Source organism: Talpa occidentalis, unplaced genomic scaffold (genome assembly GCF_014898055.3).
Source record: "Talpa occidentalis isolate TD23 unplaced genomic scaffold, MPIMG_talOcc4v2.1 talOcc4.3, whole genome shotgun sequence".
Classification (NCBI taxonomy): domain Eukaryota; kingdom Metazoa; phylum Chordata; class Mammalia; order Eulipotyphla; family Talpidae; genus Talpa; species Talpa occidentalis.
Window position 1 is genome coordinate 82,041,270 of NW_023603184.1, and position 24,358 is coordinate 82,065,627.

Sequence of the window (24,358 nt, forward strand, 5' to 3'; positions counted from 1 at the left end):
GAATGCACTGGACAAAATACCTATTTATTGCCCTTTATCCCCAAAAGAGGAGACTGAGACACAAAAACATCAATTAGTAACAATTTTACAGTATAATTCACTAAGATACACAATCTTTTTCTTATTGTTCAGTTATTTGTTTGATTAAATAAAAACATTAAGCACTATTGAAACAATTAATTATTACTGATAAATCAAGATTCCATATGGCTAGTGGGGAAAAGTGTTTACCAAAAAAGATTGTAAATATTAAAATCAGTAATCTGGTCATTTTCATGCAAGGTAAATAACATGTATATTTACTCTCTTTCCTATTTAATGTATTTTATTTAAAAAAGTAGGGCCCCCCTGGTGGTGCAAGGGTTTAAGAGTCAGCACTATGAAGCTATCCACAACTACCACAACTTGAGTTTGATCCCCGGCCAGGGAGCTAACTTACAATGGCTCATCAGACCTCTCCTCTCACACCCACTGCTCCCTTCAGCAGTGTATGTTCTGCTCCCCACTCTGTCTCTGGTGAATACTCTAACCCCCATACCTCTGCCCTGTACCCCAGCTCTTACATGCATAAATAAATCTTAAAAAAATAAAATATGATTTTTTTTTAATTTAGTATAGTTTTCAAAATAATTCCAAATTATTGCCTAGCTTATTCTTTCTTAGAGCAGTATTCCTTATTTTTATTTTTCCTGGAGAAAAATGTAAGTTTTTTGCTAAATCATTATTAAAAGTTCCAAGCCACTGGGATATTTTCTTGACAAGTGAATTTCCCCACATAGCATTGACCTCACTTCTCATAACTTTTAGTCTGTTAAATTAATCATTATGAATTTTCTGACTACAGTAAATTTTAAGAATTTTTATCTCAGGGTTTTCATCAGATTAGTCTTTTATCTGCTACCAATTAATGTGCATAGTTTAATTAGTTTGAATTTGGGAATTTGCAGTTAAAAATGCAAAAAGACACAGTTGTATTGCTTTCTGACCACAGTTAAAAAAAAAAAACAAAACAAAAACAACCACCCTCAGGTCACCAGGTATGGTTATTTGATCTTTTTCTCTCAAAATTTAAACACAGATTCTTTTATTTACATTCTATACCATCTATCATAACATATTACTGAATATAAAATGCAATCAGTTGGTACTTTGCACTTTTAAATAATAGAAAAGGGTACAGTGTAATAGTAATGGCATTTCAAACACACACACAAAAAAATAACTTTTATTGACATATAGCGGTTTACTCTATTGAGTAATCATTTATAAAACAGAAGGACTGATGTCATTTGCTAAGCCCCTGGAAGAAATGTTCTACCATATAAGCATTAAAACATTTGATGCACCTAAAAAAGGCATAACAACTAACTAGAAACCATTAAGTGTCAAAAATACTTATGTTTTATGAAAATAATAATTTTTTGAGTACTTAAAATCAAGAGGTATGGCAGAGAGACAATGTTTCTGTGTTCATATTCTATTGGAGAAGTAAACAACAAAACAAATAAGTAACTACCTAAGTAAGATAAGTTCCAGATTCTTCTTAAATTTGCTAGAGCAAATAAATGGGGTGACATGCTAAAGAAACAGCAGAGATGTCCTTACATGGCATTGTCAGAGAAGACTACTCAGACACTAATGCATAATTTGTTAGCTCATAGGTTGAAGATGAGAAGCCACTTATTATATCAGGTGAAATAATCCAGCATATTCTTCCCCATGTGTCAAAGGACTATGACTTTGATAGGTCAATAAAGAATGTATCTGTGAGAAGGATCACTGATATCTTACAGAAATTTAGTAAATTCTATTGTCCAAATAAATCCAGAGTTGATAGTGAAAGATGCCATGGACTTGTGACATAGAATTTCAGAAAAGCAGAGACCAACAAGAATCTATTATGTAGTAAGGTAGAGGTAGATGAAACACTCTTAATAAATCACAAATCATCAGACAAGCAGCTTAGAGAATGCAAAAAATCAGAGTATTTTGTCCTCTAAAGATCTATAGAAATGGTTACTATAGTATGTTGGTTTGAAGGGTGCTACTTATAGGTTAGCCAATTAGAATATACATATTTGAATAGGCATGCTCATAATTATAGTAGAAGAGCTGATAAAGAAAAGGTGTATCACAAAGCAAACTTATGGTATTCAATCAGTTTCTAGAACTATGTGAGTTTTCAGACACCAAGTCCACTGATTAAAAGGTAGTTAGGGCCTTTCCTTGAAAAGATTCTACAATACAAGTGCAGAATATAGAGTATAAATGCAGCACTATAATGCTACCCCCAAAGGAATCTGAATCTATTTACCAGAGAATTTCATACTAAAGAAAAGGGAATACCAAGACTTTTCAAGAACTGTCAGATATAGAATTTGAATTGATGTAATACTGAAGGAAATGAATACCATCAAGGTCCTTCTTTTATTGAGGGACTATAAGAGTATTGGACTGAGTCCATCTTCTATTGACTTCAGTGTATACAGTGACCCACCCTGTAGCTATTCCTTGGTTCTCAAGTGGCCCTCATCCAGAAGCAACTTTCTGATTGCATAGGGAATAATAGTAGACAGAAAAATGAGTTTAAGATTCAAATTTTTGCTCAAATGCCTCTGACAGCACCATCCAAGGACCCAACCCATTGCCATAATTATCAGATACAACATTACTGTAAACAAAGTAACTCTTATTACTACAAAAGCTTAAAGTTAGATAATTGTGATGTGCTCTCCTCTGACAGGTTATACAATTGTCCTTATAGAATAGTGGAATTGCGTATTAAAGACTCAGCTAAGACTCCAGCTCAAGAACAATACAGGGTATGATTCAGTAAATGAGTCTACCTTGTAGATTCAATGACAGTGAGGTTTATGTGCTTAACCAATTGCCAATAAGCAGTATCTAGAACATGAAGGAACAAAGAATGGAAGTAGGAATGGCTCTTCTCATCCTTACTCACAGGAAGACATTTGTGGAATTTATTCTTTTACCACCACAACCTCAAGTTCTACAGAATTGTTAGAGCTGTAAAGTTCTAGTATGTGGAAGGGTGGGAAGAGTTGATGAACATTTCTGAACATTATCCGAAGTGTAACCTATAACTACATACTTTGACTCGTTCTATGATTTGACAATCAGGTAATTAAAAGCACCATTTTACTAACTAGCTAATTGTTCTTGGTTACTATGAGGATCTAGATGTAAAGGCACAATGAGTATAGGGGAAGAGGATGTCTGAAACCCATGGTATTCATTGGATGATCTTTGCTATTTTCATACCAATAATAAGTGTATATATGTAACTGTGACAATCACTCACAAAAGAGAAAAAAGAGGATTAGCACTCAGAACCCCTGAATATGAAAATCTGTAGCACATTACAAGAAGAAATATTCAGACCAGTGGGTTTTCTGTAAAAGGGAAAATAAATCTAGAGCTGGTGACAGAGGAATGAACAATGAAATCTCAGGAGCTACAGTTTAGCGTGCTATTGTACTCTATTTTTAGGAGTTATTAACTAACCACTATCATGAAAAACTGTACTTGTAGCTCTATTTTCTGAGAAAAATAAGGACATCAATTCATTTCACATGATCGGGATATCATAAGAAAGTAAAAAGAGCTCTGAGTGTACTGTTCTAGTTCCAGATTATATATATATATATATATATTTCTTTTTCTTTTTTTTTTAAAGATTTATTTTATTTTATTTTTTTTATTAAATAATAAATTTTATTTTTATATTCCCCCATACAACTGCACATGCCCCATTCTGACCCCAATCCCTCCCCTCCCGGCCCCCACCCCCCAACAAGTGTCTCTGGTTCATAGTTTTTTGTTGATTTTGATTTTCACTTTCTTATAGTTATTCATTTTCCTGATCCCTTATTTAAGTTTTCTAGATTCCTGCTATGAGTGAGACCATCCGGTATTTTTGTTTTTCTTTTTGGCTTATTTCGCTGAGCATGATCCCTTCCAGCGCCATCCATGTGGCTGCAAATTGCATGTGTTTATCTTTTTTGAATGCTGAGTAATATTCCATGGTATATATGTACCACATCTTCTTGATCCAGTCATCTATTTTTGGGCATTTGGGCTGTTTCCAAAGCTTAACTATTGTAAATAGTGCTGCTATAAACAGAGGGGTGCAGGTGTTCTTTGGAATTGATGTTTCTGTGTCCTTTGGGTAAATACCTAGGAGTGGAATTGCTGGATCATATGGAAGCTCTATGTTTAGTAGGTCCAGAAATCTCCACACAGCTCTCCATAGTGGTTGGACCAGTTTGCATTCCCACCAACAGTGCAGGAGAGTTCCTTTTTCTCCACAACCTCGCCAACATTTGTTGTTGCTAGTTTTTTTTAATATGTGCCATTCTCACTGGTGTAAGATGATATCTCATGGTAGTTTTGATTTGCATTTCCCTGATGACAAGTGATGTTGAACATTTTTTCATATGTCTGTTGGCCATTTGCATTTCCTCTTCAGAGAAGTTTCTTTTTAGCTCTTCTGCCCATTTTTTGACTGGGCTATTTTCTTTGTTGTTGTTGAGTTTCATCAGCTCTATTATCGAAACAAAAAAAATCAAATATTTGGGAATAAATCTAACAAAAGAGGTAAAGGACCTATACAAAGAAAATTATAAAACACTGTTAAAAGAAATAGAAGAAGACACAAAGAAATGGAAAGACATCCCCTGCTCATGGATTGGAAGAATAAACATTATTAAAATGGCCATCCTACCAAAAGCAATATACCGATTCAATGCTATTCCAATCAAAATTTCAATGTCATTCTTCAAAGAAATAGAACAATTATTGATGAAATCCAAATGGAATCACCAAAAACCCCGAATAGCCAAAGCTCTCCTGAAAAAAAAAGAAGGGAATGGAGGCATCACACTCCCAGACTTCAAACTTTACTACAAAGCCATAATCATCAAAACTGCATGGTATTGGAACAAGAACAGACATACAGACCAATGGAATCGAATAGAAAATCCAGAAATAAACCCACAGATTTATGGTCAACTAATATTTGACAAAGGAGCAAAGACTATGCATTGGAGCAAAGAAAGTTTGTTCAATAAATGGTGCTGGGAAAACTGGGTCGCTACATGCAAAAGAATGAAGCTTGACCACTACCTCACACCATACACAAAAATCAACTCAAAATGGATTAAAGAACTAGACATAAGACCTGAAACCATAAAATACATAGAAGGAAATATAGGTGAAACACTACGTGATTTGCATATCAAAGACATCTTTACAGACACATCACCCAAAGCAGTGATAGTGAAGGCAAAGATAAACAGCTGGGACTACATCAAATTAAAGAGCTTCTGCACAGCAAAAGAGACAATAACAAAAACAAAGAGAAACCCCACTGACTGGGAGAACATTTTTGCACCCAACACTAATGATAAAGGGCTGATCTTATATATATATATTTTTTTAAACTTTTTTTTAAAGATTTATTTATTTATTTATACAAGCACTGGGTACAGTCAGAAGCACCGGAGGGTGAGAGAATTCACCTGAGCCAGAGCGGGGAGCAGAGCAGGCAGAAGGACCGAAGTACACTGCTGAGGGGAGCAGCGGGCAGCAGGAGAGGTCTGAGCACCATGTGGGACCCTCCTCAGGTAGCTGGGGAGCAGCGGGAGATCAAACCGGCACTGCAGCTTCACAACCCAGCACTCAACCACTGCGCCACCAGGGAGGCCCAGATTATTTTTTTTAAAGATTTATTTATTTATATAGGAACTGGGGTACAGGCTAGAGAAATGGGAGGGTGAGATAATTCACTAGAGACAGAGCAGGGAACAGAACGGGCAAACGGACCGAAGACACTGCTGAGGGGAGCAGCGGGTGAGACAGGAGAGGTCTGCTGCGCCATGTGGGTTGCTCCCTGGCCGGCCAGGAATCGAACCAGCACTGCACAGGCTGCGGACAGCTTCATAACACTGCGCTCAACCCACTGCACCACCAGGGAGGTTCCCAGACTATATATATATTTTTCTAAAGATTTATTTATATATACAAGCACTGGGTACAGTCAGAAGCGCGGGAGGGTGAGAGAATTCACCAGAGCCAGAGCGGGAAACAGAACAGGCAGACTGACGATGCACCGCTAAGGGGAGCTGCGGGTGGCAGGAGAGGTCTGCGCGCCATGTGGGACCCTCGCCTCGTGGCCGGGGATCAAACTGGTGCTAAAGAGGCTGCGGGCAGCGTCGCAACCCAGCGCTCAACCGCTGTGGCACCGCGAAGGCCCCCCCAGACCATATTCTTAATAGCTTGCATTAGAGGAGTAATGGAGAAAACAGAAGTAAATCGTATTTGAAATATAATTTTCAGGTCACATTACATCAAAGGAGTGAGATTAAGAAGAGATAAAATAAAATTCTGAAGTTTGTTGACTTGAGCAACTGTTAAGATATAGCATTACTTATTTAGCTGGACAAGATTAGGAGAGGAATAGATGGTGGTGGGAAATTCAAAATCAATTTTTTTATTCTGGATGTATAATACAAAGCTAGTATGATATCAACTAGACAACTATAATGAAAAGTCTGGAGTATAGAGGAGCATTTTGGAGAGTGAAATGTATACTTAAATGGTATGTAGATGGCATTTCAGATCATAGAAACAGGTTAGATTACTAACGATAGCATAGATAGAAAAGAAGGACAAACTGTAAGCCCCAGGGAATCATAAAAGAGGATTATTTTTTTTAAAAAACAAGAGTTTGGTAAAAAATGACAACTAGAGGGCCTCCCTGGTGGCGCAGGGGATTGAGCACAGCACTGTGAGGCTGCCTGCGGCCTCTGTAGCGCAAGTTCAATCCCTGGCTGGAGAGCTACCCACGTGGCACAGCTGAACTCTCCTGTCTCACCCGCTGCTCCCCTCAGCAGTGTATTTCAGTCAGTCTCCCTGTTCTGTTCCCCACTCTGTCTCTGGTGAATACTCTCACCCTCCCTGTACCTCTGGCCTGTCCCCAGTTCTTATGTGTTTAAATGAATAATTTTTTTTTTTTAAATAAAGACTACTAGATTTTGTGACTTAAAGGGCATAGCCAAAGGGATGGCAAGAACACTACAATGAGAAGTGATAGATTCTATTGTATCGCATGCTCTTGAGAGGTCAAATAAGACTAGGAAGTAAAGTTACCATTATATTTGACCACATGCCACATAATGGTCTTGATATATATATATATATATATATATATATATATATATATTTTAGAAATAATCCATATGGTGATAGTTAGGTTGAAAGATCCTTAGTGAAAGAGAAGAAAATGGTGGTTATAGGAGTGAACAGATACTCAACATGCTTTCCCTTCAAGGGAGTAGAAAAACGGGGTAGCAGCTATAGAAAGATGCAGGTTCAGAATTTTTTGTAGCATAGATAATGTTATAGCATGTTAACAATACTGACCAATTGATCCTAGTTGAGGAGTAGGGGGGTGTTTGGGAGAGGAATGAAGAAGACAGGAGGAGAGAAAAGTGGAGGCCAATGGAGGAAAGAGGGGCAGAAGGAAGCATAGGAGAGAAAGAAGAGAGGAAAACGAACAGGGGAGAGATGAGGGAGGGTGCACAATTGGCTTGCGGAATTATTTTTTTTTCCCCAGAAAATATATGTTACTCTGATGTAGGTTTGGAGAAGCTGATATTTAGGTTTAAACGTGGTTGAGTCACAAGTGTAGATTGTAGAGAGTGGAAAAGTTTTGAGAATATTTTTGAGTGTTCATAACAATAGCTATAGATTCTATGGTGAGTGAGGCAAAAATAGTGTGGAGAAATCCTATGTTGTAATAGATATGGGTAAATGGTTTGAGATCTTGGCAGTTCTACAGTGGGAGTGTTACAGTAAGAAAGTAAGGACTTGGTGGTTAGGAAATAAAATGCTTGAGAACAAAATTTTGCAGGTAAGGTCATCATTGGTGATAATAATGTTAAGAATGTGGATACCTAGAGATGAACAACTGAGGTGGTGTGGTTCAAAAGATCTTACAAACAAGGAAATTCAGGATCTGAGAGGCCAGGAGGTTGCATGCAGCATACGTTTGGATATTATTGAGAAGTATGACAAAGAATAGAGAAGGGAAAATCTGACACCACAGCTAAATTTCAATTACGAGAGAGATTAACAAGCAGAAGGAAATATCACAAAAAAGGACAATGATGGTAGCGATGATTGATGATGATAAAAGCAAGAAAATTGAAGTTTGTCTTATTCTATGTCTTGTGGTATTTGAATAGGAAAAGGGAGATAAGTGCAATGGAAAATACAGAGGTACACACTTAGGGTGATCTTTTATTTTGTTAGCATGTGCCTATCCTAGGTTATGACTGTTAGCACAGTATAACTATAACTAGCATTCATTTTCACTTTCTAAATTGTTCTGATTCAGGCAGTATATTATTTAGTCACTTTACTCTGACCACATTTTTAATTCTTCTACTATATGTGTCTCAAATATTTAGCTAGATTTATTTTCACCTCATGATCTACAGAAATTGGAATTCTTCACAATGCTCATATACTTCCTGGCTAGGCAGACAGGTAAGTATTTGCACTGATAGCCTGCTGACCAAGTAAGACTTGACTACTCGTTGACTCCAAGATCCCACGGGCTGATTGGTATAGGTCTGGTTGCTATACCTAAATCCTTGGGAAGAAATTCCAACTAGCAGACCTACAGCAGGTTCTGAGAAACTTACCTATTTAATGTCTTGAATGTCTTGAATAATTCACAAATACTACAAAGTGTGGGCAGCTCTCAATTTTGACTTTAACAAGCATAAGGGCAATGCATGTGCATGTGCATGTGCATGTTATATGTGTACATACAATGTTGAAAGAGAAATGCTCAATACACCAGCGTAATTTCATATCTACATTCTTTGAATTTTCTTAGCAAAGAATTCTAAAATCAAATACCTGAAGCCTTCACATCAATATGACATAGTCCAAGCCTGTCCTCCTAAATTCCCTTTGACAGATAACCCCAATTAACCCTATTGAGATTACAAGCCATTTGAGATTCTTAAAATCCTATAAAACATTCTGTTATGAAATTTCCACATAGTAAGGATTTAGATAGATAGATGGATAGATAGATAAATGCTAGATAAATGACAGATAGATAAATCAATAATTGATGACTCTGACTAGATTATATGTGGAACTAAACCTTCTGTCAATATTTCTTAAGACCCTGGGCTCCAGTGGAGTTCACTAAGCTATCTTTTCCAGTCTACGGCTGAATACTTGTCTTCCACATCTATGGAGTGAGATTTATGATTCTTCGGACTAGAATTTCTTCCTAGCCTCCACAAAGCGCAGCATGATCTCCAGTTAATATTTTCTCTACTTTTTCTATTGGAAATTTATTAGATTAGTAAGCAATTCAGTGTGGATATGTGTGTCCCTTTATTTTGTACAAGTCGGATACAAGTTTGTAATAAAGGCCCAAAATAAAAGACAATTTTATAAATATTGCACATCTCATTTATTTAATAAGAATTCACTAGATATGAAATCAAAATGCATCATCATCCATTTGAACTCTAACTATCTAATTTTGGCTCGCATTGTAGATAACACAGTAAATGTAATTTGTCATCATAAACGTATTATTATTTAATCATATGAAAGTTTTGGTTTATCTTGAGCAAACTTTATAGTGGTTTTAATACATAGGAGCCATTCCTGACAGATATGATGAAATAGATTTATCACTCTTGACAAATTATATTGCAAAATGTCCTCTCATGACTGCCCACAATAGAGACTGCATTGCCACATTCAACAGGAATGTCACCTGTGATTCTTATTTTACAACCTTGTTCTGAGGCAATCTAAACCTGATTTTCAGTGGGACTGTAGTATACTTAAGATGTGAGATGGTTATAAGAATAATTGTATGAATGAAGGAAACCTGTAGTCCTTTAAATCAAACTAAGTAGTGTTTTATTAAAGTGCTCAGCAAATCAATCTAAATCCAAGGGTAATAAAGCCCTAATCAGGTGGTAGAAAAAATAATAGGTTGTCATGCATGAGAAAAAATAGGCAATCATGGAATGTTTTCTTTAATTAGGTCGTGTAAAGTGGAGGAACTGAGTAGGAACTGGCAAGACATTCATCATGAGCAAGGTGGGAAATTATTTAGATTACTAAGTAAGGAAAATTGAGTGTGATACACTTAGATTTGACTGGACAGAAAATTAAAGGCCTTTTTTTTTTTTTTTTTACTATAAAGTACAACTTTGCTGGTGATAGCTATTGACAGGTGTGGGATTTTTCAAAGCTAAATTCAGCCAGTTAGTCATCTAGTTTGCTAAGTCCATACATGTTAATTGTTTTCTAATGATTTTAATTTCATCGGGGCTCTGGGCCACTAGATGTGCTTCTCTGACACTCGCACTGCACAACTGTCTCTCACCTCCAATGGAATTTAGTTCCTAATAAACTTGAGATTGATTAGTAAGCACTTCTCATTTTCTTCTTAAACTGAAAGGAGTAATTAATACTATCTGGGATTGTTAGTACACTGCTCTGTACAAGAATACTGTTACAAATTACAAACATCACTAGACAGATTTCTTGTTAAACAATGTCGCCTTCACAGCTAAGACTATTAAATAAATACATCTTTTTTTTAAGACTTAATTTAGGGAACGCAGTGACATGATTTCAAATATTTGCAGTATTGTGACAACTACCTCAGACAAAATTATGTTTACCAAATTAAATCTGAGAACTCAGCCTTCACACCCACAAATAGCATCACCAAACAATAGGAACATTGTTGGTCTTTATTCCCTTACGCTGCAAATCATTCCTACATCCCTAGTGATATTGCTAATTAAAGACATCATGGCCATTAACTAGCTCTCCTGCCTGTCCTTTTATGTAAACCAACCATGCAGAGGGAACATATATACCACAGAAAAATCTGATGAGGTTAAGTTTCCATGAATTTCAATGATGAAGTTACAATTAAGGGATTGCAAATACCAGTAGACATATCTAGGCTATCTGGGAAAGTACTTTCATCTGTTAAGATGATATTTGACCTGAGAATATCTTTTGAGTTAACGCTATTGATGAAGTCCCCAAATCTCACCTCAGAAGTCAGTTTGCACTTCCGTGGACATTTCCATATTTGACAGTAGTTTCTACCTCAAACACTTATGTCCCTCTAAGGAACCCGTTAGAACAGTGCACAGAATAGATCAGAAGGGTCAAGTGTTCAAGTACCAAGAGTGTATGAGAAACATGACCTTCATTCATTCAAAGATGATAGTATTAATACCCAAGCACTTACCCTCACAGCCACAATCTGAGCCATATTCTACACATTTAAAGAGGCCAGTTACACTGCATGTGAAATTGAACCCCAATTACCTATAGCAATAACTTCCCATAAACTTACTATTAGCTTTCTTCCTCGCCTTTCTTCATCCGATGAAGAAGATACTTGTCTATAGGTCTACTTGAGACAACTTCTCAACACAGTGCTCTATGCAGTCACTGGCACTGCCTATGACATGGGAATTCTCTGCAATCCAGCAGTGGGTCTTGGAGCATGACATTCTGATTTCTGCCTTCACAACTTTCCCATACTTGATTTTCACTTTAGTAGCTATGAATCTAGCATTGCTTTACTAGTTACTTCCTTCTGCTCTGACAGTCATTTCCTTACAATTAATTACAAGACCAAATTACTTTGAGACTTTTCTTTATCATAGTACAACCCAAGTTATTCCACTTGGGAATTAGTTCAAAGGTACCTTATAAACAAGTAGCCCCCTGCCTATTACAAGCATGTCACTGCTAAAATCACACCTCAGAGAGTAAGTTTTCAAAATGATGAATTTGCCATTACTTTGAATAGGAAAAAAATATTTATTCTTGTTTTCTAAAACTCACAACTGTTTTTAAAAATAGGGAAGTATATTTCATGAGACAATTACTCAAAATCCAATATCATCAAAGTTTTCCCTTAATCATGCTGCTTACTAATTTTGTTAAGTACTTTTGTAGCTATATGGATTTCATACTTAAGATTACACTAAAAAACATGATCAACCCATTTATAAATTCACAGAAATCAATAAATATAAAATAAATCAATAAAGCAATGCATGTGGGGTGACATGATGCACAAAATTGTTATTTCATAGACTAGCAAACCAATACATATTTGCTATTACAGAGATTGTGTCACGAAGTCTCACATGAATAAGAAATCCAAATAGTTTAAAATGTAAAGAAATGCCTCATAAGCCCAAGGTAAGGATAATAAGTCCCATGCACAGTTTAATTCCCATAAACTATATGACTTTTCTAAATGCTAGGATAGGCAGGCTTTCCTGAAACCCACTGACACGGTATACTTGTTCTTGTTATCTACACTATCTGGGCCTAACACACTGGTTCTTAAAGTTTAGATTCTACCAGAATCACCAAGGAAATTTTGTAACTATGCACATTTCCAATAGTTTTCACTAACTACATCTGGACGGGGCCCAGCAACATGCACTTTTGCAAGAAAGCCAAGTGATAGTGATATAAACAATCTGTGGACCACACTTTGTGAAACCTAATCTTGGTTTTTAATAAATGCCTGCTGAATTAAAATTTAAATGTTCAAACACATTAAGTATAGATAATCCTCACCTTGCTGAAGAAGGAAGCATGTAAAATATATTAAGATGTATATATCATATAATGTCTCATGATTATAACACCTTATTGACATTCAGTGGGGTGGGTAGATGAACAATTAAAACTACTTTCTGAAGAGCAGATTTCCATTAGCCTACCTGAGATTTGCAGACAATTTAAATCGCCTGGTTTGGCCTCAGGAATGTGCACTGCATGCCATTACCTTCCGGTAATATTAAACGAAGTTCATACTTGCATAGTTTTCATATTTCCATGTGTTGCCTGACTGCATGTTAGCCTGAGCTTCAGCAAGGTCTGCTTGATTTAGTGGTTCAACAAGCCCGCCAAAGAGGTTCTATTGCCTCTCTCCTACCACTCATGAAGAACCAACCTACAAATCACTTGTCAACAACTTTGATCTACCTTGTTTCAGGTGGTTTACTCTCTGTCTATTATTTCTGCTAAGAGACCCATGAAAATTAAATACAGACCCTGCTGATGCTTGACTGACCCGGTGCTCCATCATAACAGCAGTGTAATAGCAATAAATCATTTCAACTTTAATCTATTGTTATTGATGAATGTACAATTATTTGTCATCTAATATGCTGAAAATGATGACCAAAGAAATAGATCAACTTTTTTTCTTCTTCCAAGTGCGGCATTGATGGATTGTATCCCTAAGCTGTTATTACACTTATAATGTACTCCCCTGCACTGACAGCACAGCCAGTTTTTTAATCATTCCATAGTAATCAACTTAAGACAACATAGCAAGACTCATAACTCATGTTCTTTTCTTTTTTGGCAGTGATGGGAAATGAAAATGTTTTTATTCTTTTGAAATAATTCTTACCTGACTAGGCTGAAGATTGCTTTAAAATTGTAAATAAATGGTTGTTTATTGAGCTGGAACTGAAACGTGACATATTAAAATGTCTCCTTCCAAAGGGGTGGTGGGGGAGATTATTTAGGCCTGAGTGAGACAGCAAAAAAAAAAAAAAAAAAAAAAGCATTTTTCTCCTTTTAACTAATTCATTGCTAACTTTATACCTTTAGGAAATATATTAGCCAATACAATGGCATGGGCAAAAACGTTATAAAGAAAAATGACCAAAAAAAGAAGAAATAATTTCACTGAAAGTTCTTTTATCTCAATCATGCTTCTATTACCAGCTCAGGTAGTTGGTAAGGTTTATGATGAAACTCACAGATCAGAAAGAAACTAGAAAAGTGATCTCATCAACAGTTGACTCAAGATCAGGTTTCCTCTTCATCCAAGAAAAATATACAAAGCTAAGTAAGAGGTTCAACATTTTAGAATAAAAAATAATTAACTTCAATCCCTCTCTTAACTGATTCTCACATCATGAAAAAATATTACTGAAAATTCTTGCTAAATACTAATCTAAAATTTATCTTGCTGCCTTCTACTCAGAGGAATGATTTTCCCACAACCACGAAAAAGACTACCAGTTGCACTGTTGGATCTAAGTGAACAAACTTTTGATGTCCATATAGGACATGACTTTCATTTCTTTATTAAATGAAACCAGTAACTGCTTAGAAAAAGTCACATTATCACATTCTCAAAAAAAAAGACATTTGGGATATGTTATAACTAAGGGATGACTTAATGAAATATTATCTAATGCAGTGATATTCAGAGTGTAAGCTATGGGTTAGCAGCACCAGCAACTCCTGGAAACATTATCAAAAGGTAATTTTGAGCCCCTGACTGGACTGGTGAGACCCTGGGCCCCCATCAGGGAAGGATCCAGAGTGGCCAAAGACTTAAAAAACTTTGATGTGACACCACCATCCCCCACCAAGACCAGCAGAGGCCTCATGACCTCCCACAGGACGCATTCATTGCCTGCACAGACCTGTATACAAAGGCCTTGTGACTTCCCACGAGATCCCCATCAGCACCCACACAGACTGGTGAAACTACCCCAGACCCACATCAGGGAGTGAGTCAGAGTGGCCAGAGGCCACATGATCTCTTGTGAGACCCTATCAGTGGTTTGATCAGATAGGTGAGAACCCTGATCAGTGAAGCGGGTGTTGGGGAGGGGCAATCCAGAGGGAACCCCTCATACAACAGCTGGGGTCCCAAAGCTAATGACGGGCAGAAGGAAAAATCCAGCAAATGGTAACATGAATCCCCAAGCAAATAGTACAACACAGAGAACAAATATCCAGAACTCCTCATCAGAAACATGGAAGTTATGTTCTCCATATCAGATACAGAGTTTAGAATTGCAATGGAAAATAAATTCAATGAAATGGAAGAAAATGATGAAAAACAAATGTCCTTAGAAATTAAATCAGTGAATTGACGACAATACAAAAACGGAGTTTCAGGATATCAAAAGAGAAATACAGATGAAAAACTCAGCATAAAGTCACAGAAGTAGAACAGATAATGTGGAATGAGTCAGTATAACAACTGAAGATGCACAAAAGATAAATATTCGGCCTCCCTGGTGGTGCAGGGATTAAGTATCAACATTATCAGGCTATTGCCAGGCACTGTGGCATGAGTTCAATTGCCCCGACAGGGAGCTAACCCACATGGTACAGCAGACCTCTCCTGTCTTGCCAGCTGTTCCCCTCAACAATGTATTTTAGTAGATCTGCCTGTTCAGCTCCCCACTCTCTCTAGTGAATCCTCTTACTGCCCACACTTCTGGCCTATACCCCAGATGTTGTATGCATAAGAAAATCTTTTAAAAAAGATAAATTTGTATTTTCCAGCACACTGAATCTGTGTATCTGGTGAGGAGGGGGGAGGGGCTTACAATACTGTTTAAAGGAGTCTCCAGATGAGGGTGTCCCTGGTAGCCTAAGGGTTAAGCATCAGCACTATCCCTGCTACAGCCTGAGTTCCATCCCCCTTCAGGGAGCTAACCTACATATAGCATAGCAGACCTCTCCTGTCTAGCCCACTGCTCCCCTTGGCAGTGTATTTCAGTAGATCTGCCTGTTCTGCTTACCACTCTGTCTCTGGTGAATTCTCTCACCTGCCATATCTTGCCTACAACCCAGTTCTTTTTGCAAAAATTGAAAAAAAAAATCTAGTCTCCAGATGATTTTGTTTTTTATGAAATTTAAGAAGCAATGACTGTTTCAAAAAAGATAAACATGCAATTTGCAGCAACATGGATGGTGCTGGAAGGGATCATGCTCAGCGAAATAAGCCAGAAAGAAAAAGAAAAATACCGGATGGTCTCACTCATAGCAGGAATCTAGAAAACTTAAATAAGGGACCAGGAAAAAGAATAACTATAAGAAAGTAAAAATCAAAATCAACAAACAACTATGAACCAGAGACACCCAATGGGGGGAGGGGCGTGGGGAGGGGAGGGATTGGGGTCAAAATAAGGGGGTTGCAATTGTATGGGGAATATAAAAATAAAAAAAATTATATTAAAAAAATTGAAGAATAAGATAACTTCTATTCCAAATGTCCCATTTATATTACATGAAGAAAGCTTACTAGTTTCTGCTCTTTCTTCAAGAGGAAAGTTTTGGTCAGTAAAAAATGAGTTTCCTTCAGCAAGATTCCTCAAATTTGAGATATCTCTTTTTGGATACTTTATTTTGCTTATAACTTAAAATTTTTACTTTTTTTTTTTTTTAAAGTATATGTCATGGTTGGGCCTCCCCTGGTGGTGCAGCAGTTGAGCGCTGGGTTGCAAGGCTGCCCGCAGACTCTGCAGCACCAGTTTGATCCCTGGCCACTGGCAAGGGTCCCACCAAAAAAAAAAAGTATATGTCATGGTTCCCTTCGGGATACACATGGCAGAGTAGTGCCAAGAGAGAATCAGGTGTTGTGTTAGTGTTGATTTCCTTTATGAGGTTACGCAACCACTTGAAATGTTTACTCTATCATCAGTGTGGAGTCACATTTTTTAATATTTTGTTTTTTTCTCCAAATCCAATTTGTTGTTATAGATTTTTTTTGATGTATAACAATATAAACATGTATATACAATGGAAAAAAAAAAAGAAGCAATGACTGAATAAGACTCCCTTTACAGGGTATTACCTGTAACAGTGTTCAAGACAGGTAGAGTAGATGCTTCTACTGTAGACCCATATAAGGTAATCATCCAGAGTACAACTCTACAGCCACATTGTCTAAATCTGCATCTTGGCTTTAAGTTGCCAAACATGGGTCCCAGGGAGAATCACTTTGTTTCTACCTCAGGTTTCCAGTTGGTAAAATGAAAATGAGAATACTGGTTATCCCCATAAGGTAGTTGAGAAGATCAGTTAGCTAAAGATTTCGATTAACACTTAGCAATACAATAAATATTCAATACATACTATTAAGTCTATTTCACCCAAATTTGGACAACAATTTAAAGGAATGAAAGTATCTGAGAGAGGACAGTGACTTGAAAGCGGGCAGTTGGTCATATATATTAAATAATGTGTTGGCTCTTGGAAAGTCCAATTTGTAAATAATGCTTTACAACTCACATATGGTTGAAACTATATAAAAAAATAAAACATAAGTAATAACATTCTCCAGGGAGGCCTGTCAAATTACTGATTTTCACAAGCTAAAGAAAACTGGCATGACTTTTCACTATTAGCTTCCCACAAGATAGTTTACCACATCAGTTAAGGACAACAATATTCCAGTATTAATATTGTCATTACTTATTTGATTCACCTTGCTCTGATATATTTTGTCAGTATAAAATGATTGCCTCAGTAGTAGCAATATAAGTGTTTTAAGAAGTAAACTTTATAGTGAGTTACTATTAATCTACCTTTGGGGCAGAATTCCATGCATGTAAGAAATAGTCAATGCAGTCTCCTGAACTAGGAGTTCACAGTCTTCGTCTCAAAGTATGTGCCTGGTATGGAGGGGAGCAAGAACAAACAAAAGGATTGTGTTCTCAATGGTACAGAGATCTTTAAACTGCCAAAAATTAGAAAACATATTGATTGCTGCAATATAAAAATACAACCAAGAACTCTCATATTAAGCCATGTATTAAATAATAGTCTAAGGCCATAGTTTGCCATACCTGACCTGTTCTCTTACCATATAATGATAAATGTATGAGATGGTGTAGAATCAATGACTTTCTAAAGTTACATTAATGAATCACCCTGCAATATCAAATATTCATTTGCTTTATTCTTTAATGGGTCTATCTCTTTAATCATTGTCACTCCCATTATTATTTTTTGTGATGTTCATAATTTCTGAAATGACAAAAATTTGTTGCCTATGTATTTTCAGAGGCAGCATACAGGATATGAGTGCCTTGATTTAATAAAAAAAATCATATTTCTTCTGTAATCCTAACAGATTACTATAATATTATAATTATTTTTAATATTGTTGACCATATATTTTACCTGCCAAATCATCATGCAACTTTTTCTATGCCTCTTCTCAACTTATTTTTGCTGTTATTAATACTAAATTGTCTGCTACCCTTAGAGTCTTATCAGATTATAATACTTTGCAAATGGAATCCTTTCGGTCATGTTATTCCATAATGGTAATATCTTTATTTGTTTGACTTCATTAGTAAAAGTCACACTGCTTCGTTCATTGTGAGGAAATTTTATTAAGATGGGATCATAAGAATGATCCAAAAAAGAACAAATGCCGTTTCTTCATTGTCACTGCTTCCTGGCACCATTCTTATAATTTTTTAAAATATACAATATTATGTTTATAAGGTAAATGAACACAGATTACGGCATTTTATCTTTTCAATGCCATATATAACCTCCCAATGGCTTTGTATAAAGTACAAAGTTATCTGGAAACAAATTTCATTTAATAATAGATAGAATATTAGAATCCTTTTATCTTCATACTGAAAATATGTTTGGACAGTATAAGAAGGTTCAATATTAAAATGGTGCCAAATAAAATGGCTATTATCTGGGCTAAATTTTTGTTTGATTACATGTGCACCTATTTAAATTTCTTCATAATTTTTTCCCTTAGTGATCAAAATGGAAAATGAATGCACACCACACATCTGAAAAGGGACTAATATCCAAGGTCTATACAAAACTCATAAAAGTCAACAAAGGAAAACAAGTAACCCAATCAAAAAAATGAGCAGAGGAACTACATAGACACTTCTCCAAAAAAGACATACAGATGGTCAACAAGCACATGAAAAAATGCTCATCCCACTTATCAATAGGGAAATGCAATTCAAAAATCACAATTAGATAGCACCTCACACCTGAAGAACAGCCCATATCAAAAAGATCAGAAAAAACAAGTGCTAACAACAATGTGGAGAAAAAGGAGCCATTGTACAATGTTGGCAGGAATTAAGACTGATCCAGCCCCTATTGAAAACAGCATATTACAAATGAATTTATCAAATGATCTAGCAATTTCACTCCTAGGTACATATGTGAAGAATGCAAAAAACGCTGAGGGACATATGCACATCTATGTCAATGCAGATTATTCACAATAGCCAAGTTATGGAAATAACCTACGTGCTTTAAAACATAAGAATGGGTTAAGATGTTGCATATATTCGATATATGTAGAGAGAATATATGTATGCATATATATATATATATATATATATATATATGGAATTCTACTCGGTTATAAAAAAAATAAACTCTTGCCATTTTCAACAACATGGATGGGAAGTGAGGGGAAATATGCTAAGCAAAATAAATCAGGAGAAAGACAAATACCAGATGATGGCACTTATATGTGGAGTTAAGAGAAACAAAACAAAGGGTCAGACAAAGCCAAACCAGTAACAAATCACATAAATCTGATTGTGGAATTGAAACTACAGGGGGAAAGGGGAGAGGAAAGGCAGCACAAAGTAGGGAAGGTGTGCAATGGATGATGGTGGAGGACTATGGGTGCCTTGGTGGTGGGTGTGGTGTGGTAACATACACATGAAAGGATGACCCTATATAGCTCTGAATCATATATGGTGTTGCAAGCATGCTACATCAATAAAATTCTAAAAATAAAGTAAAATTTATTTAAAAAGTGGAAAATCAAGAGCATTATTAGCAAATTATATTTATTATACATCAATTCTTAGATTGATGGCAAAGGTTACAGTGAAAGGAAAGAGATAGCGTGTCAAGGCACATAATTCTCAAATTGCTGAATTCTTACTAAACTACCAGTGTTCTGGTAATGTGCTGGATCGAAACTGTTTCAAGAAATCTTCAAAATGCTGATAAGTGTCATCAGGACACTTAATTTTTTTTTAAAAGATTTATTTATTTATACAAGCACTGGGTACAGTCAGAAGCGCGGGGAGGGTTAAAGAATTCACCAGGGCCAGAGAGGAGAGCAGAGCAGGCAGAAGGACCCAAGTACACTGCTGAGGGGAGCAGCGGGCAGCAGGAGAGGTCTGCGCGCCATGTGGGACCCTCCCTGGTGGCCGGGGATCAAACGGGCGCTGCAGAGGCTGCAGGCAGCTTCGCAACCCAGTGCTCAACCACTGCGCCAACGGGGAGGCCCAGGACACTTAATTTTTTAATCGTCATGTCCTTTTGCAGAATTTACTCTCCAAACTCCTTACTTTCAAAATAAGAGTAACTTATTGATATTTTTTTTTTCTGTGTCTGGTGCTCTTCTGAGAGCTTTGTAGCAATTAGTCATAAAAGCAATTTAATGTATAAGAAATTAACATCTGAGTTATGAACTATTTTCCTAATGTTGCTAAAAGGTAGAAACTGAATTAATTAGTTAATTAATTAAGACTACAGATGTGTATACTTTAACTGCTGTAACAATGAATAAAAAAAAAAAAAAAAAAAAAAAACAAAAACAATGAATAGAGTGTCTGTACCCCAAATACCAAAAACACTTTCCTACCTGTCTGGGACTCTCCTACAATTATACTGAGGACATATGTCTACCTCTGGTTATTGGACTATAAATGGAAGTGATGTCAATTTTCTCCAAGGCAGGTAAGAAACAGTGTGCAACCTCTATTCTCCTAAGTCTACTTTGGAGGTTTCTTTCAGATAGTGAAATTACACAAAGTTTGAAATCTACCCTTATCAGTGTTCTAAGGCTGCCATAACAACAAAGTGTCAACAACAACAAAGTGTGTTCTCACAGTTCTGGAGGCCAGAAATATGCAATCAAGGTGCAAGTTGGATCTTGCTCTCTCTGAAGACTCTAAGGGAGGATTTTTTCCACATTTTTTCCTAGATAATAGTAGCTTCAGGCATTTGTTGGTTTGTTAATAGCCATTTTCTCCCTGTGTCTCATCATACTGTCTCCCCTCTGTGTGTGTCTTTGTGTCCAAATTTTCTTTTTTAATAAAGATTCTGGTTAAATTGTACTAGGACCCGAACTAATGGTTTCATCTTAACTTGAATGCATCTACAGAGAACCTATTCCAAGATATCATATTCTTAGATGGTAGGGGTTAGGTCTTTAACACATCTTTCTGGGGGAGACAATTCAATCTATAAACTACCCAAACTACATTAGACATTCACTTCAACACACTGAAATTTAATATTATTTTGTTTTGACAAGATGGCTTCTGTTCTTAATTTATTTGATGCTATACTGATTAATAAGATCTCTGATCAGTTTTCCTTTCTAGCCTTACCATTCCCTTACATGACTGCTTACCCATATATTAATAATGTAAATATACTTATAAAACTCCATAATCAACCCCAATTTTGTTTCTCTTTCTTTCTTCCTTGAGAAAATGGTTTAAAGTAAATGTACTACTCTATGAAATGTACATTAAAAATGTACATTTTTAAACATATTCAGTCTATGCATGAATATAGAAGGTTCTCCATAAAAAGGCCCTGTACTTTTTTACTTTTCTAGACTTCTCTTTACCTCTTTCCTCTTTATATCTGAAACTGAATAACTGGAAATATTTCACATGAACATTTTTTTTTTCATATTCCCGTGTCTTTGCTCACGTTGTTTCCTACAAATAACTCTTCCACCTTACCTCGATCTTTTCTATATGCATCCCCTGAAAAACCTCATATATAAGAAATCTACTTTGAAGTTTTTCCAAATCTTCAGGAAGAACTGATAGATCAGTTAGGGTTGCATTTGCTGCTTAATAAATTATCCCAAAATGTCAGGGGATTGATATGTTCACTTATTAGTCCAATGACAAACTTCTTGATGAGCAATGATTCAGGAACCCTGGTTCCCTCCATCTTAAGACCTTTGCTAAGATGTTAGTATAGGGGAAGTGGAAAGAAATAAAAGAGAAGGCACATTGATGTAAGAAGGGCTATGAAATGTGACCCTTTGTTCAGAAGACATCATCACTGATAATTTACATTAGTGCTCTGTTACCTATCTCATTCAGCTGGCTTCTAAATCCATTGAGCCCCTCAGCATCCCTTACCATCTCTATAATATCCATTTTAATAAATTTCATTTTGCTTGCTTTCCTTTCCTGTTTTCTCTCAAAATAAATTGTTTTTTAATATTTTATTTTATATAATACTTAAATCATTTTTCATTTTTGCACAATGTATGCATTTTCATTTTGGTTATATTCCCCATACAATTGCACCCCCCCCCGTTATTTTGACCCTAGTCCTTCCTCTCCCCTTCCCTCCCCCCCTGTAGTGTGTCTCTGGTTTATAGTTGCTTGTTCATTTTGATTTTTACTTTGTATTAATTAGTCTTTTTCCTGGTCTCTTATTTAGGTTTTCTACATTCCTGCTATGAGTGAGACCATCCGGTATTTTTCTTTTTCTTTCTGACTTATTTCGCTGAGCATGATCCCTTCCAGCTCCATCCATGTTGCTACAAACTGCATATGTTTATATTTTTTGATTGCTGAGTAATATCCATTGTGTATATGTACCACATCTTCTTGATCCAGTCATCTATTTTTGGGCATTTGGGTTGTTTCCATAGCTTAGCTATTGCAAACAGTGCTGCTATAAACATAGGGGTGAAGGTGCTCTTTGGAATTGATGTTTCTGTGTCCTTTGGGTAAATACCTAGGAGTGGAATTGCTGGAAGCTCTAGGTTTAGTAGGTCCAGAAATCTCCACACAGCTCTTCATAGTGGTTGGACCAGTTTGCACTCCCACCAGCAGTTCAGGAGAGTTCCTTTATCTCCACAACCTCGCCAACATTTGTTGTTGCTAGCTTTTTTAATATGTGCCATTCTCACTGGTGTAAGATGGTATCTCATGGTAGTTTTGATTTGCATTTCCCTGATTACAAGTGATGTTGAACATTTTTTCATATGCCTGTTGGCCATTTGCATTTCCTCTTCGGAGAAGTTTCTTTTTAGCTCATCTGCCCATTTTTTGACTGGATTATTTTCTTTGTTTTTGTTGAGTCTCATCAGCTCTTTGTAGATTTTTGTGATCAGTCCTTTATCATTAGTGTTGTGTGCAAAAATGTTCTCCCATTCGGCGGGATTTCTCATTGTTTTTGTTATTGTCTCTTTTGCTGTGCAGAAGCTCTTTAATTTGATGTAGTCCCAGCTGTTTATCTTTCCCTTTACTATCACTGCTTTGGGTGATGTGTCTGTAAAGAAGTCTTTGAGGTGCATGTCATGTAATGTTTCGCCTATATTTCCTTCTATGTATGTTATGGTTTCAGGTCTTATGTCTAGTTCTTTAATCCATTTTGAATTGGTTTTTGTGCATGGTGTGAGGTAGTAGTCAAGCTTCATTCTTTTGCATGTTGCTATCCAGTTTTCCCAGCACCATTTATTGAACAAACTTTCTTTGCTCCAGTGCATATTCTTTGCTCCTCTGTCAAAGATTAGTTGACTGAAACCCACAGATTTATGGTCAGCTAATCAAAACAGATACTTAATTCATTGTGAGAACAAATAGTGCTTTTATAATTGTATTTTCTAAGAATCCAGAATTTTACCTTCTACATGTTAGAGAAAGTAAATATGTCATTTAATTACTAGATTAAGTAAAATTGCTCATTTCTGGAACTATTAATACTTTCCCTGGTTATGATTTCTGACCTCTTAAAATCAAATGGGATTTAAAAAAGATTCCAACTCATTTGTTATACTTTGATTTTTTGCTAGATCTATACGATATTTAGCTAATATTCATAACTAAGCTTGTTAAGTAGTGGGCCTAAACCTTCTAAATCAAATCTAACATTGCCAGTGGCATCTAATTCCTCAAGTACTCAAATAATAGAATGCTGAAACATGTATTTTGTATTAGCAAAGTCTGATAACATCTAATTTGGTTATTGCTATTTTCAATGACTTGAAACTCACTATTATTTCTAAGAAGTTTATATGATAATGAATTTCTCCTGTTTTACTTATTGCTAAGAATTGTTTGGGCTATGGCATTCACATTGATCATGGAATAACACAAACTAATAAAATATTTGGGGAACTAAATAGGGAGAAGCGATGTATGAATATGCAGCTGCATGAAATCACTCATATTAAATTTTATTTTAAAATTTTATGCTCAGTTTCAATATCATTATGTATGGTTCCACATTTTTATTTCTTTCCACATGTGTTAGCTAAAATGAATTGTTGTAATTAGTACAAATTGCTGTATAAGAGAAATAAAAAAGCGTAAGCTATCTTGAGGCCACTATAGCTCAAAATTTGGTCAGGAATATTCCAATTCCTCTTCTTCACATGCCATCATTAAAACATTACACACTCATAAACAGAACTTTT

General features: G+C 36.1%; 1 long non-coding RNA gene across 1 annotated transcript in view; it reads left to right on the top strand.

Moving 5' to 3' along the window:
- Positions 1-3,040: 3,040 nt before the first annotated feature.
- Positions 3,041-24,358, top strand: part of LOC119254749 (uncharacterized) — a 29,251-nt gene continuing 7,933 nt past the window's right edge. Inside the window, exons 1-2 of the long non-coding RNA XR_005127342.2 lie at positions 3,041-3,141; positions 10,109-10,164. This is a non-coding gene — a long non-coding RNA (uncharacterized LOC119254749). The remainder of the gene's footprint in view (positions 3,142-10,108; positions 10,165-24,358) is intronic.